Source organism: Xenopus tropicalis, chromosome 8 (genome assembly GCF_000004195.4).
Source record: "Xenopus tropicalis strain Nigerian chromosome 8, UCB_Xtro_10.0, whole genome shotgun sequence".
NCBI lineage: Eukaryota > Metazoa > Chordata > Amphibia > Anura > Pipidae > Xenopus > Xenopus tropicalis.
Window position 1 is genome coordinate 73,527,283 of NC_030684.2, and position 11,100 is coordinate 73,538,382.

The window sequence follows — 11,100 nt, forward strand, 5'->3', positions numbered from 1 at the left end:
TCTTAGCCGTATTATAACACACTATAGGGTTGATTCACTAAGGTGCGATAATGCTTATTAAATGCTTTTTTGCATTAAAAATGCGCGATTCGCTAAAGTTTTGTTGCATGCGTTAAGTCGCATATCGCGTGTGTTAAATAGTGCGCTACCGAATGGGTTAATTTTAATGCATTGCGTAAATTGGAGAATGAAAAGAATAGTAGCGCATGATTCATGCTAAATATCGCATTAGTCTGTGCGAAAATTAACACCTACTTGGGGCAGGCGGTAATTATAGAAAAGTACAGTTCATGAGCTTTTGGCAACACAATATGGACTTTGCAGTGTGATTTATTCAATTATGTGTTGGCCCTAGAGTGATGCATCCTAATATGGCATGCGTGCGACAAGTACCGCTTGTGCGTTAATTAGCACACGCGAAAAGTAGCGCTTGTGCGTGAATTAGCACACGTAACAAGTAGCGCGCGTTGCGTCATACCACACAAAATAGTCTTCGCGACTTAACGCACACAGCATCGCGTCTAAATTAACACAAGTATCCTTTTAGTGAATCGTGCGCTAAGACGCAATAAGATTTTTACCGCATGCTAGAAATAGCGCTCGTTTTAACGCATAAATCAACCCTTATGTGTGACCCATTTAAGCAAGTTTAGTACTTGCCCTAAAATTTGGGCATTCATTTTCTTTCTCAACAATTAGCAAAAAGACCTTCAAGCACACTAGGAATCCACAGGGCCAAAAATATAAAGTAAAAGAATAAAGAATTAAGTAAAAAAAAATCTTTATTGATGTAGAGTTAAGCCCATGCTTATGTGCTCAAAACACATAGGGTCATTGGAGATTTGTATTTTTTACATCAGTAAAAAATGTTTACTTATTTTTTTTGGCCCTGTGAATTCCTAGTGTGCTTGAAGGCCGTTTTTTTTTTTTGCTGATTGTTGACGGCTGTCCAATAATGTGCAATAGAGCTTTTTGCATTCTACTGAATGGGAAGTGACTGTTAGAGGGTAAAAAACATTTGGATCACAGTACTTCTCCATGAATGGATAATGTGATTCTAAATTCTGATGTGCCACTAACTCTAAACAGTCTATAAAAAGAAAACCATGGAGGCTCTTGATCCCAATCAGCAGAGCTTAGGTTCCTTAGATTATCTTTTGCCAAAGAAGCGTTTGAGTCATCCCTTTCCCTTGCACATGTCTTGAGAGTAAATTTTTATTTGCAGTGCTTGCTGGGGATCCAGTACCATCTTGTGCAGTGTGGGCACTCACAACATTCATCATTCTTTGTGGGGTAGTGTAAAAAAAGCTAATGTTTACCAGGGGGTGTTACCAGGCTGTGCCCCTATTGTGTACAGGTGAGGAGGGGGCTATGTTACTGACCACCAACCACTAGATGGAGATTGTGTGTAAGATTAACAGATCACTGATAAAAACTAATTAAAGGAACAGTAACACTAAAAAATAAAAATGTTTTAAAATAATTAAAATATAATGTACTGTTGCCCTGCACTGGTAAAAGTTGTGTGTTTGCTTCAGAAAGACTACTGTAGTTAATAGAAATAGCTGTTGTGTAGCCATGGGGGCAGCCATTTAAATTGAAAAAAGGAGAAAAGGCACAGGTTATATAAGAAGATAACAGATAACTGTGTACAATACAATGGGAATCTATGCTACTTATCTGTTATCTGCTTAGTAACCTGTGCCTTTTCTCCTTTTTTCAATTTAAATGGCTGCCCCCATGGCTACACAGCAGGGTATTTATATAAACTGTAGTAGTGTTTATGAAGCAAACACACAACTTTTACCAGTGCAGGGCAATAGTACATAATATATTAATTATTTTTATACACTTTCATTTTTTGGTGTTACTGTTCCTTTAATGCAAGTATTTTGACTGGCACAGCTCTGCCCCATGCTGCACTGCAATAAAGGCATTTGAGTTAAATGAAATGAGTGCAATCATCTGGTAATTGTATTCAGCATATAGACTGGACTGGACTTTTATAGCACTTTTATTTATTCTCACTTTTTAAGGACCTTTACCTCCATTGTAACTTATTGCACTCTTTCGCTGAGATTAGAAGACCCATTAGGTCTCTACATGACCATTAGGCTCTGATCCTTCCTGACTGTTGCTCAAAGATCTTTAAATGAAGCATCAGCCAACTGTGATGGTGGAAGGCACCCTCTTTTGCCATGAGGCGAAGGAGGGTCTGCAGACCCTTGTCTCCTTGTGCCTCCTTGTGTCTCCTGATGCAGACAGTGATATTTTGAGACAATATGCAATTGGTCTTGGTTTTTTTTCTTTTGGTTTACGAATTATTTGGCTTTAACCTTAGCAGCTAACTAGGTGCTAGGGTTCGGTATACAATAGCAATCAGGCAGCAGTTTGATTGAGAAAGGAATATGAATTAAAGAGGTCCTGAATGTAAGTAATAAGTAAAAATAACAATGAAATTGTAACCTCTCAGAGCAATAGTGTTTTTTGGCTGCTGGAGTTTGAAAGCTGAAAAAACACCACTTTTGTGGTCTTGGCAATATATAATGCATACTGCATTTCAATTTATATATATATATATATATATATATATATATATATATATATATATATTATTCCTGGATTTTACACTTTTTTTCTGGTCCCTTGAAAAATGTAAAATTGGGTTTCTACTGTATTTCAAAAACTTTAAAAAAAAATAAAAAAAATGAAGACCAATTAAAAATTTGCTAAAAATAGGACATTCTATAACCTACTAATAGTTAACTTTAATATGACTGATTGTCATCCTAAGACCTTATGTGGTTTGTTAGAAGTTAATAGGAATGAAGAGGAAAACACTAAACTCTGGGCCCTTCTTATAAGTTATCATTTTTTTTTCAAACAATTCTCAGCTGAAAGTAACTTAGGTGCACTGCTGCTTACCCAAGGGTGCATGCAATCAATTCTATCTCTGTATAGCCCAGAGGGGACCTCTTCTGTCTGTATATAGCACATATGGGACCGCTTCTCTGTGTAGATAATGGCTCTCTAATGAATACTAATTATTCTGCAAGCTCGTCATCACTGGTCCTCTGATTGCATTTTAATTAGGCATGTTAATTAGACTAATTAGCGGCAAATAGCTTGACACTGACACTGCCAATTGGGAGCAGGAACGGAGATAAACCGTGCATGCTTATGTATCATCCATTCAAATATCTGTGATTAATCAAAAAATTGCACGCTCCTTTTTTTTTTTTTCCTTTTTATGTGATATCCATTGCGATTCTCCCTTCAGTAGATTTTATCTGTATATGTCAGTATTTTCCTATTGTTCCAGTATTGTTCCAGCATATTGACTGTTTAGTTCCTTCTGGGCCTTAGTGTAGACTTGATTTAGGGTAGGATATGACAGGGTTCTCATTTACTTGTTAACCTATTCTTTGATGGCTCTATGCATGTTATTGTTAGTGTTAAGTCCTGGACTGGCAATCTGTGAAATCTGGCAAATGCCAAAGGGAATGATGACTATTGGCCTCTGTGTACCAGAAATGTAAATGCCTATTTTGAACCCCAGTCTGGACCTTTCAGTGCTTAAAGGTCATCTTTTTGGTCCGTTTTAGCCTTTTGCAGTAAGTTTTCTCAAGAATATTTATGTACTCTGCTCCATTTTTGAATCTTACCAGGTCCAGGGTCGGACTGGGGGGTAAAGGGCCCACCAGGGCTTCTGCCTGTGGGGCCCCTGCACCCCCCAATGACCCCCGCCATGGCCCCCAACCCCTCTCTGACCCAGTCCCCCCCGAACAATGAAATTTACCTGCGGCACGTCGAGGGAGGGAGACGACGGATTGCAGGAGTGCCCTGGGGGGATTGGATCTGGGCCACTGGGTTTTTTCCTGGTACACCGGCGACCTAGTCCGACGCTGGCCAGATCTGCCATAGCTTAGACTTAGAGCTTTCTAAATAAGAGAGTACCAAGGTAATAGACCTAGCTGATAAAATTGATGCTTGATATCAATATAATTAAAAGGGAAGAAATCTAAATAGATAACAACGCCGCTATTATTCCCAGAAAAAGGTGTGAACTCTAGATTGCATACCTGTACATACATTATATGCAACATATCTTTTATTACTCACTGCACATTACTGTGCTCACATTAACAGTCTGCATACATTACAGATGCATAATGCACTTATTTGCGCACATATGCCCGGGGGGATGGTTATTCAGAGGTCTTAGCATAAGAGGATAACAATAGGTGGTTATTATAGAGCCAAAAGGAATTAAACATTCATATTATAGCAGTTCTGTCTGCTTTCAGAATTGACTTATTAAATGCTTACATATGAAATACACATGTTTTGGATAGGGCCTTTTTTTTTTTTTTTTTTTTACTGGTCATTATTATTATTATGATGCACACCCTTCTATTGTACAATATTGTGCAATGTTTACCTAATACATTAGCCCAGGACCCTTTACCTAGTGAGTGTTCTGTTAGTGGCAGAATTTGCTTTTGCGCTATTACAGAGTAGAGTCTAAGCAGTGTTGTCCCTGACCAAAATCAATTTATTTCACTTAGAGCAGGGCTAGTGGCTGAGAATTTATTATCCCTTGTCACCTCTGTCTTAGTTTTGAGAAACCTGAAGTTCCAGACCAGAAAGGAAGCAGAATGTCACCAAGATCTAAAGGCTTAGGGCTGTCTCTAGCTTTGCATATTATGTATTCATTGAATAGAAGATGCTTAGAATCACATTATATCCCCTGTCTTAATCCTATTTACTTTTATCATGACATTAGTGCTTTGCATTCCATTGCACATTAGTATGAAATTTTTCTAGTCTAGAGTTCTTTAACCATTTCTTTTACCTCATATGTTGACAAAATAAACACAGATATGGTCCATGAGTGAACAGAACACAGCTATATGCAGCATTTTTACAAAGGCAAAACATAGTTTGGGACTTTATGGGATAATGTAAAAAAAAAAAAAAAAAAAAGGTTTATAGTTTGTTCTTGTCTTGTAAAGGTGGCCATACACGAGCAGATCCGCTCGCTTGGCGATGTCGCCAAGCGAGCGGATCTTCCCCCGATATCCCCACCTACGGGTGGGCAATATCGGGGAGCATTTAGGTAAAAAAAAAAATAATCCGATCGTTTGGCCCTGGAGCCCAACGATCGGATTATGTGGGCGGCAATGGGGCAGTCGGATGCGGTCCCCGATCCGACCGGATTTTCTAACCTGCCGATCGAGATCTGGCCAATTTCAGGCCAGATATCGGTCGGCCAGGCCGCTCTGCTCTCCCCATACACGGGCCAATTAGCTGCCGAATCGGCAGCTATAGTCGGCCCGTGTATGGGGACCTTAACTCAGCTGTACCAGCAAATGCTACTTGCTGATTGGATGTTGTTGTAATGGATTACAATCAACTAACCTTATATGATTTATTCCATTGACCCAGTATTGTTTATTTGGAGCCTGCCCTTGTCATGTTGCCACTGGCATATTTAAAAAACACTTGGTTCCCCCCACTTCCAACCTCCAATCCTTTCAAAATATATCCTGATATGTCCAAATCTGATTTGGCCCTTTTTTTTCTTACAGTTGTCCATCATTTAGGACTGCCTATGGAGGATATATCTCTTTACCCCAGATAGCAGAATCTGTGGCACTGGCACTCACATTACTGGACTGCAGAGTCTATGTTTTGGGTTCCTATTGTACAAATGCAGATTGTGAGTTACCAAGCAAATTTTGATTCCTCTTGGCTGGCACTCGGAGGGTCTATTTCCCAGAGGAGCATACAATCTGATTGCTTTTTCACAGGCACCCAAACACACAATGAAAGGTCAGTTTCATTAGAAGCTAATTAATCTGACAGGACCATTGCCCTGGTCAGAAAGAATCAAAACCCCAGCGCTTTTGGGAAACATGGCTAATCATTTTGCCACCGTTGCTGAGTTATGCTGCACAATACTGGTGCTTATGTCTTACATTTGGTGCAGCCTATGGGCTAATAAGACATACTGCTAGACTGCAGTTAGCAACTGATCCCAATGAGCTAGGTGTGATGCAAGAACTGACATCCCAGAGCCTAATATTACTGCTGTGCCTTTTGTCCAAGCCACAGCAAAACCATTAAATACCCCAGGCTTGTGTGATTAGTAGAGCATTGGCTCTACTATAAAGTAAAAAGTAAGGAGTTAAAGTCCTGAGGGGTTCCTAGCAAATTGGCACCCCTTTACATTACCTTTCCTTACCTCCTTATTTTTGCATTTTTATACTAAAATTATTTATTTAGGTTGCTCAAAAATGCACACACTCCAAAACCATTAGTTTATGAACCTTGGATTGTAAGCTTCACTGGGGCTGGAACTGATGTGAATGATAAACAATATCTGTAAAACTCTGCATAAAATAAGTTGGTGCTATATAAATAAAGAATAATAAAGAAATTAGGCGCATTGTAGTGGTTAGTTAATTGCACCTTGTAATTCCTTAAACAGTATGCATGCACATAGCTTTAAGTATTGGAAGCTTATGTCTGTGTAGGTAGGCACTCTACATACTCATATACACAGAAACACACAGGAAGTGTGCACATTCACACTATCCCACGTCAGACGCACTCATGTCCCTCCTCCATTAATACGTATGAAATCATTACAGCGCAGATAAGCTTATGGCTGCCATCTGGTGGTTAGTAAACATAAATTAGTCCATTTAGATCCAGAAGGCATTCAAAAATGTAAAGGGCTAATGCACAAAGTTTTTATTATTATTCAATTTACTTTGTTTTTAATGCAATGAATTTAGTATTCTGTTGTGCTTTAAAACACAATGTTTAAACAGGTTTAAATAAAAATTTACACCATAGGAATTACAGTACTAATACTAACTAATAACTAACTTTCCTGACAAAGAGTTTGTGTAGATGTTGCTTCCAACAACAGTAAAAATTTCACAGTAAATGGTTCAACTGTGGACATGTGGTTTTAGAATACCCTTGGTCATACAGTGTATGTACACAGAATCCATCTGTAGAACATGCGGTTTTAGAATGTCTGGATACTATTGCCTATGTAGTGTATGTACAATGAATCCAAGAGGTTTTTACTACAGGCACAGGGTGTCAGTAAAGAGGGTGGGTGTTGCTAAGTACACACAGACCATGTCAAGAGTGGTGGAAATTTAAAGAAGACTAGAGAAAAAACAGCGACCAAGGTTCTTCCCTTTAAGGGTTCTGGCACACGGGGCGATTAGTCGGCCACGTCAAATCTCCCTTGTCACGGCGACTAATCTCCCCGAAATGCCGTCCCACCGGCGAGAATCTAAATGGCCATAGACAATACCGAGAATTGCCTCAGTTAAGACACATGTAGAGGCAATTATCAGTAAATGATCCGCATTGTCTATCTTAGGGCTGTGGCACACGGGGAGATTAGTCGCCGCGTCAAATCTCCCCTGTCGCGGGTGACTAATCTCCCCATGTGTCACAGCCCTTAGTAGTCATGACAAGTAGCTGCTACTAGTTTCTGTGTGTGTCTTCACCCTTAGGGGCACATTTACTAATCCACGAACGTCCGAAAAGCGTCCGAATGCTTTTTTTTCGTAATGATCGGTATTTTGCGACTTTTTCGTAGCGTTACGACTTGCGCAAATTGTCGCAACTTTTTCGTAGCCATCACGCCGAGTACGAAAGTTTCGGATTCATTCAAGCTTCAGTATCGTGACTTTCCTTGGGCCAGGTTGGAGCTGCCATTGAGTCCTATGGGAGGCTTCCAAAATCATGTCTGAAAGTTTTGCCCGCTACAAAAAAGTTGCGACAATTTACGAAAAAGTCGCAACGGCGACGAAAAAATCGCAAAAAATACGAAAAAGTCGCAAAATGTTCGTTTCCAATCCGAATTTTTCCCATTCGGATTTGTGGATCAGTAAATCAGCCCGTTAGTGTTTAGAAAAACACCTATGTTCTTATTTACTGAATAAAGGTGGGTTAAATGTTCTACACAAAGACAGGAGGAGAAAAGTGGTAAAAAATAAAAGTGATATTATAAAGATGTGTTGTACTCCTTACTCCTGATTTTACAACTTCCATTACCATTTATGAAATGAGCAGGCAAAAGTGAAAAGGAGAATAAAATATAAATGTGTATATTTTTAATTTGCCTCATACATTTCTACCTCTTCAAACCTCAAGTAATATATATCAAAATGTGTATATAGCGGTGATGTAAGATGACACCACACATAACCATTTCAACATCATGCCTTACCATTAAAATCATGTTTATGTATAAAGCTGAGTTAAAAATATTTGCATGTGTAAAAACCTGTCTACAATTGTACTGCTTTTTTTACACCACTTTTTAGGTAAGAATTTTTCTCCCTAAACTCATTCCATCAAATTAAATGGGTTACACAAGGTCTGAGACAGAGTATTTTTTTGATGTTGTGTACACACCTTTAGGGTGAAGACACACACAGCTTCTAGTAGCAGCTACTTGTTGTGGCTACTAAAATAGACAATGCTGATCATTTATTGATAATGTGTGTTTTAGAAGAGGCAATTCTCAGTATTGTTTATGGCAGGGTATTTTCTGGAGTTTAGTAGCCATGACAAGTACCTGCTACTAGTACAGTAGATCAGTGTGTCTTCACCCTTTACAAGACTACTTTTCAAAAACTTTCCCCCGTGCAATTCTTACTTGCTTCCAAAGTTTGCTGCTTTGAGGAGGTCTGTTGTTTTTGGTACAGGTATGGGATTCCTTATCCATTATAAGCAAGATATTCTAATTTTAAAAAATGATTTTCTCTGTAATAATAAAACAGTACCTTGTACTTGATCCCAACTAAGATATAATTAGTACTTATTGGAGGCAAAACAAGCCTATTGGGTTTATTCAATATTTAAATAAATTTTAGCAGACTTAAGTTATGGAGATGCAAATTACAGAAATATCCCTTATCCGGAAAACTCCAGGTCCTGAGCATTCTGGATAACATGTCCCATACCTGTACATCGAAGCAGATATTGAGGATTATTGTTACTAAGAACTAAGTTACTACCAGTAACTTTCATAAACTGCAACAGAGCACATAAAGAATAAGTAAGCCTTTTATCACATCATTGGTATGCTTGGTATTTTGGTATTTTCTGGTATTTTTTGGTATTGGTATTTTCTCTACTGATGTTATTGGTCACTCTGAAGGAAAGCGGTCTTCTGAACAAGCACCCAACACTTTAAAGTTTATCCTAGTTAGTGGGTTGATCTCTCAGTCATCATATATAAAAACACAAGGCAGAGGACCAAGTGCTTCAATATAGATTATGTAACGCTTAGGTATTTTAAGGTCTATATACATTTTAGTAGGAGGTACTTTACTCATTATGATCTATATATGTAACTTAAACATAAACCAGCCCTCTCCCTCCATTACTCTCTCTCCTAATCTGCTTCTGTATCTCTCAGTTTCTCTTCCTTCCACCTTCAGTTTTTTAAGGATATCACCTTGAGAATGTCCATCACCTAGAGAATGTCCATACTATAGATTAAACAGTGGCTAATGTACCCCTTCCTGTAATTTCTGAAGTCACCAAGGAAGCTAAATTATTTTATACTGGTCACCTAACTCCAGGGTCAAATCTTCAACTTTGAAGGGGATATTAAAAGCATACAACCCCTGCTCTCACCTGGCCTGTGATGGCACATTCTTGCCTTACCCATGTACATTATGCATGTTGCTGTGGGTGAGGGTCCCTGCTGTTGTAAGTCAACAGAGGGCCCTGTAGGTGTTGGTGGCATGGATGTCCTGTATTCATAGTTATGCTCCATTCTGTTCATCACCCTATCTCCCTTCCCCTTGTTTTTACCTGGCAGTTCTCATCAGTTACCTTTGTGGTGTGGCAGCAGGGGTGGCAAAAGTCCATACTCTTATGAGAAGGGTCTGGAACGGGCAGAAGGAGAGGGGGGGGTGGGTGGTGAAGATAATAGGAGAGACACAGTAAACAGTGTGTTTCCATAATTTTAAACAGTGTTGGAACTTAGATTGACTATGGAAAATAAAGCATGCATATTTACCACCAGCAATTTACATTATTGCCTGTGCACAAGCATTTTGGAAGATTTTTCACCCAGGCCAATTTAATTATTGGTGACAAATCTCCCAGTGTACCGTCACAAAGGATTAAAGTGCACCTAGTGTGACTATCCTTACTAGTGTGAGGACTGATGGAGCCTGCTAAAGTCATGTTAGATGACACACATGCGCATAATGAGCCAGTCTCTTGGCTTATTATATAACCCTATGGCCTATGATTAAGTGCCCAATATAGGCAGAAAATGCTCAAACGTACTATGATGTATTCAATTCTTAATAAATAGCATATTTTGAGCAGCACTTCTACACCAGTCTGGTTTTGTTGCAAGCCCACTTGTCAAGAAGTTGTGATTATTCCCCTTAGCTGAAGGTCTGGGGCATGGGTACCCGGACCCACCATTCCAAGTGGTGGGTTCAACCTAGTATGGGTCATCTTTTGAACTATGTGTTCAAACAATGAACAACTTACAACAAAAACCTTTGTATATGATATGGATACTTAAAAATCTATGTTCCTGATACTGTGAATAAACTCCCTTAGTCTGCTAAAATTAGCCTGTCTTAAAGTAGTGTCCTATGTGGTGGGTGTACATTTATAGATAGTTTACTGATTAAATTTAATAGGTCCTTAGCCACCTGAAAAGGCGTGACATTTGAATATCTGTTGGTAAGCTCAGTGATGACACTTCTTGCTAGATGCCAGGCTGCCATCTCTACATGAACAATTTTTACCAGTGCAGAGGCCTCACCTGTAAAGCTTAGAAAAGTTGGAGTTATCTGCAGAGTAAACCCCAAAATGGGATATCTGGTGGCCTTAAAGAGGGCAAATGTTCTACCCATAATTTTAACAGCATTAGAGATGTATATTTCATTATTGGGGCATAAAGATGATACATTTATCTCTTGGCAGCTTCATTAAACCATGCTGAGGAGAATGAGGGATGATGGGCCCAGAGAATGTTACCTACGTGAATATGTAATGCCGACTGTAATGTTTGGATGAGGAATAATA